At 36.9% G+C, this 6,153-nt stretch overlaps 1 pseudogene; it reads left to right on the forward strand.

Annotated features, from left to right (window-relative positions):
- The first annotated feature begins 2,488 nt into the window (after window positions 1-2,488).
- LOC107826447 (small ribosomal subunit protein uS7-like) lies at window positions 2,489-3,354 on the forward strand (annotated as a pseudogene).
- Window positions 3,355-6,153: the final 2,799 nt, after the last annotated feature.

Here is a 6,153-nt window from a genome sequence, read left to right on the forward strand (position 1 = left end):
AAAACTAGTAATAGATTCGAATAATCTAACCAAAATTAAGTTAAGAACACTTACCCCGTTGTTTCTATTAAAAATATCCCGAATATCGCCTCTCCCGGAGCTCCAAATTTACATTCTGTCCAACGAGTTTCACATCTGCAACAAGATGAGCTGCACCTGCGGTCTCGCAGGTACGAGAAGAGATCTCGCTTCTACGGCGGTTTCCGAATCTGCGGACAAGGAGTCCGCTTCTGCGGACGTGCTTCTTCGATGGAGCGTCCGCTTCTGCGGTCTATGCTGGCCCTCCCTTTTTCCTCTTCTGCGATGTAATAGCCACTTATGCGGCTCCGCGCCTGCGGAACCCAAACCGCAGGTGCAGTTATGATAGATATCAGCTAAAGTTGCAACCTTCCAACTCCCAAAATTCTTCTGTCAACCATCTGAAATCATCCCGAGGCCTCTAGGACCTCAACCAAAGGCACCAACAAGTCACAAAAAACAATCCAAACTTGTACCAATCCTTAGAACACCTAAAACAACATTGGAACCTCAAATTAACCATTGATTTCAAACCTAAGAACTCCAAAATTCTCAAAATACGTTTTTGATCAAAAAGTCTATCAAACCTCGTCCGAATGACCTAAAATTTTGCAAACACGTCAAATTCAACACTACAGAGCTACTTCAACTTCCGGAATTCTATTCCGACCCTCAGATCAAAATCTCACTATCGAACCAGAAACTTCAAAAATTCAACTTTAGGCATTCCAAGACAAAATTAGCTACGGACCTCCAAAACACAATCTGATCATGCCTCTAAATCCGAAATCACCTAACGAAGCTAACAAAACCATTGAATTTTCATTTTGAGGCCGTCTTCACACTGTTCCAGCTACAGTTAACTTTCCAACATTTAAGCTCTCATTTAGGGGCTAAGTGTCTCAAAACTCTCCGAAACTCAAAACCGAACATCCTGGCAAATCAAAATAGCGTAACTAAACTTGGGAAAAGCAGTTAATAGGGGATCGAGGCATAATTTCTTAAGCCGACTGGCCGGATCGTCACATTTTGTTCATGGTAGTTTAGAATTTTAAATTCTGTTTATGTAAATTTCAAATATATATTGTATTTATTCTTTATAAAAAATTGTAAATCTAAATTATAGTATTCATGATTTGTACAACCAGTTCTTGGGAAGTTATATAGAATTTAGTTATTATTATTCTTCTTGTTTTGATCTTTCACTTGGATTATCTATTTCTATGCTAGGCTTACCTAGCACTGGGTTAGGTGCCATCACGACTTGGTGAATTTTGGATCGTGATAAACAGTATCATGATGACATTTTTTCCTTATAAATACGAAATCATTAGCCCTCTAAAACCTCTTCTGCTTTCCTTTCTCTTTACCTTCTTTCACAAATCCTCTTAGTGATCCTCTTCTTCTTCGTATAACTTCCTTCCTTCTTATTAACAATGGCCTCCAACTCTTCAATCCCTTCTGCATCTTCTGCCCCTTCTCGTCATACTATCATAGTCAACGACCTTCCTTTTACAATAGCTTCGGTTATGAGTAGAAGAAGGGGCGGTAGGCTTCTTAGCCTAGGTTCGGTGGTGAATAGAAACACTTTCTCTTCTAAGAGAAGCTCTTCAAAATCTGATTCTTCTGCCAAAACTAAAGCTTCTGCTACTGCCATGTCCATTCTCTACTGAGTGATTTGATCAGTTTCAGACATAATTTATTGCTGAAGTGAAAATGCGTAAATGGAAAGTGAAACGATTGTTAGTATTCCAGTAACAGAACAAATTTTTTAAATAAAAAAATAGTTTTCGTAGACTAAACAAATAAATATAATAATTTAGGTTTGTAATAACCAATTTATTCCGCTTTCAATTATGATTGATATGAAAACGAATAACAATAATGGTGAATAAAATTAAAAGAATAAGTAAATAAAAATCTTATTAATGATTGCTACTTTCTTTCAGTAGGAATGAACAAAATCTTCCAATAATAGAGAACAACAAGAATGTTGATAATTGATAGTATAATCTACAGTTCTCTTAACGGGGGTACAAGTTATGGAAGGGAGGCTTATATAGTATTACAATTTGTAACTCTTTATCGTATTTAATTCCTAACCCATTACTAATATTTATTACATTAATTACTTATTAAGTGAGCAATTTATAATAGATGAGGCAATAACAACAAATCTCGCACAATCAAGGAATTCGACTGATTTTCTTCTATATTCGTAGTTACTAATGACCTTTTTATTATTGTGTCTTCCAATGGCCTTAATTATCAGCCTCGTACTTGTTTTCTCTTATCCAACTAACATGCACGATATTTTCATAGACGACCCCGTTGGTATTTTTCATATCTTCTTTGCACATCATTCATCATTATCGCTTTGACTCCTATTGCACCTGTCATTATAATACTGGTCCACATGATGAGTTTATTATCCACCAATATAATATCTGCAAAAAAATGGTGCGCATAGAGTAGTATTAAACAAGTAGCAGAGCAGCAAAGACTCCTCCCGTAAGGCGTAAGCAGGTGAAGAAAAAATGGACGCAGGTGTAGTAGCCGCCCCAGTAGACGCAACCGCAGAGAAAAAGATTCACAGTGATGTTATGCTTTTCAATCGCTGGAACTACGTCGATGTCCAGATCAATGACATCTCTGTTGAGGATTACATCATAGCAACTGTTTCCAAGCATCCAGTTTATATGCCACACACAGCTGGTAGATACCAGGCTAAGCGTTTCAGGAAGGCCCAGTGCCCAATTGTTGAGAGGCTCGCCAATCTCTCTTATGATGCATGGACGGAACAATGGAAAGAAGCTAATGGCTGTCCGCATCATCAAGCATGCAATGGAGATCATTCATTTGTTGACTGACCAGAACCCAATTCAAGTCATTGTTGATGCCGTCATTAACAATGGGCCAAGGGAAGATGCAACTCGTATTGGTTCAGCTGGTGTTGTGAAGCGTCAGGCTGTTGATATTTCTCCACTTCGCCGTGTTAACCAGGCCATTTATTTGCTGACAACTGGTGCACGTGAGAGTGCTTTCAGGAACATCAAGACCATAGCTGAGTGCGTTGCTGATGAACTTATCAATGCTACCAAGGGTTCTTCAAATAGCTATGCCATTAAGAAGAAGGATGAGTTTGAAAGAGTTGCCAAGGCCAATCGTTGAGAGGTTGACATTGGAACAGAATTTACAAGGCAGTTTTGGGTTATGCTGTTTTCTCATTTCTGTTTTCGTTTAGCACTATAGTCTCATGGAAATGAAAGTGGATCTGAGTAGCACCACAGCTATTGCATGTGGATTTTAATCTCTTAAGAGTTTTTTGCTTGTTGAAACTTGATATGCTTGGTATTGTTATAGATGTTACAATTTGAATTAAAAAAAAAAGAAGAAAAAAAAATAAAAATAAAAATAAAAATAAACAAGTAGCACCTATATAGGTACCATGAAATTTTTGCTCTAGTGTTCAAGTTAGATCTAAGGTTTCTGTTTAGCAAATTGAACACCACTTAATGCAACTTAATTAAAAGTAAATATATAAAAAACCAAAAACAAAAAATATTATTAGTAGATATTTTTAGATGGATACTACCCTGAATATCATGCTATAACTTATTTGATTTATAGTAGCGTGTTAGTGTGCAAAAGCATCAAAGACAGCCTCATGATATTCCTAAAAAGTAGTACTTCCTCGGTCTAAATTTATGTGATATTTTTCGTTTTTTGAGATTTAAACTTTTTAATTTTTTACCGTATATTAGTACATAAATTTTTTATTTTTTTTTAAATAAAATTTACATAATTAGAAATTACGAAAGTACTATAAATCAATATAACTAATAATTTAAATATTTAAAAGACATATAAAAAACTTACAATAAAAAATAACTCGTTTAACTCTTAAAATTTGAACATCATCACGTAAATTAGGACGGGGAAATAGTCAGTCCAGGGGCGGATGCACGCTTTCCGAAGCGGTGTCACGCGACACCGCTTCGTCGAAAATTTTACTAAATATATGTATTAATACTATATGGAAACGGATAAATAGAAAAAAAATGATACCACTTAGTATAAGTTATGTCTTGTTGTGTTGGTTATGTGCTTGATTTTTCTCTAAGAGGTCAAAGGTTCTGACTTGCACTAGCACATTTTTCTTTTGTAAATATTTGAGAGAGCATATATTTTATAGATATTCTAGTTCTTTCATAAATTTCAACACCGCTTACAAAAATTTCATACGCCCTTTATAGTCACATGCAGCTGGATCTTGCATTCCCGGCCGGTAACCATCTTGTCTTCTAGTTCTATACCTAACACTCGAAATTGTTGAAATGAAAAGAAAAAAAGAAAACAGACGACTAAATAGTGAAGAAAAAGCTATTGTATATCATATCATTTTCGAATTAAATGAAAGGAATCCAGCTGTACGGTTTATTATTGTGGAGCATGATATGTTGGGAGTCATATTGTTGTTAGGAACTTTTTCCCATGTAAATTCACTACATGGGTTGCTTGTGCTGATTGAACTTTTTCCTTATATTCATACAGCTGCTGCATTTCAGCAAACCTAATATGTGTCATTACTAGAACTATTGTCTCCCCACATTTTCAGGATATCGTACGTAAATTATTGCAAGACTGCAGCCAAAACATTTTCAAGATCGTACGTACGTGTATTATTGCAACACTGCAGCCTTTCATAATAATATCTCATTCTTTAATGTTTTGAACCAAAACAAATAAGGAAAAAGGGTCAAGAAGAAAGGAAAAAAATGAAACATGATTGGATGGTGCACCCGTACGTGAAAAGACTAATTTGAAATAATTTATACGGTCGACACCGGGCCCACCCAATTTCGCTAATTAACCTATACTAGGAGGATGGATCGAGGATCAATCCCATGGCTTGGCAGATCGAGATACGAGGATAAGGTATTGGGTTCGGGATTCGAGGTACTTAACAAGATCAAAACCAGTAATGATCGAGGTCAAACGGGACAGACATCGAGCAAGACCGAAGATAGCATAATAACGGAAAGACGAGATATCCGTGACTGGTCGACGATCATGGCGGAAATCTAGGAACAGATCAAATCAAGGGCGGTTGTTTAGCTAATCATGGGATTTATTTCTGTAATTAGAATTGTACCATAGATAAGATTCCTCTATTATACAAAGAGGGTTCTATTCAATTTTTAGTCATCCTACATTCATGCATATCAAAGCAATATAATAATCTTTTCTCTTATTACTCTCTGGTTCATCAGTTGATTTCATAACTCTACTCTCACTTACTCAGTTCGAGGGCAACCTAGCTCGAGGGCTGAATTGTATTTCGATATTGGATTCCTTCACTTTGCTGTATATTTCTACAATTAATCATCATATTTTTCAATTGGTGCTAGGTGAAATTCTATATCCTTAAAACCACTTATAAGTTTAATTATTATCTGATTTTAAGGGTAAACAGTTTGGCACCCACCGTGGGGCTAAGGATAATAGTGATTGTCAGGTATTAATTCTCATAACACACATTGCTTTATGCTTGTTCTCGTAAGTTTCTTTGTTTTCAGGAATCAACATGTCAAACTCTCAAGTAGCACCCACTCACATAGACAATGGCCTTGGTCTTCATGGCGTGAAGGAAAACATAGCCGTCCCGGGAAACGGAGTACCTCCAGTCAACCCCGATGGACTAGCGGCCGTAGATCCAGTCAATGTTAGCCGTCCCATATCCGCAGATACGCTCGAACAACCGATCAGAACGCACAAAGCAGCGAAGAAGGCAAAATTAGCCTTCTAATGATATTCGAGATATTGGAGACTCAACAAGCCGCAATAGAGTAACTCCAAAATCATAATCGTGCACCACTCAGGATCTAGCTCGATCCATCACTGGAAGTTGTTCATAGAGTCGAACCGGTGCCAAAGATATCGAATGGAGGAGAATCGGAGACTAATCCCACTATCGTAAAAATGCTCGAGGAACTAACGAATCGGATTGAGACTGGGGAAAAGAAGATCGAGAAAAATGATAACAAGGTGGAAACTTACAACTCCGGGGTCGACAAAATCCAGGGGGCACCACCGGTATTGAAAGGACTTGATTCCAAAAAGTTTGTCCAAAAA

The sequence above is a fragment of the Nicotiana tabacum genome, chromosome 5 (assembly GCF_000715075.1).
Source record: "Nicotiana tabacum cultivar K326 chromosome 5, ASM71507v2, whole genome shotgun sequence".
NCBI classification, from domain to species: Eukaryota; Viridiplantae; Streptophyta; class Magnoliopsida; order Solanales; family Solanaceae; genus Nicotiana; species Nicotiana tabacum.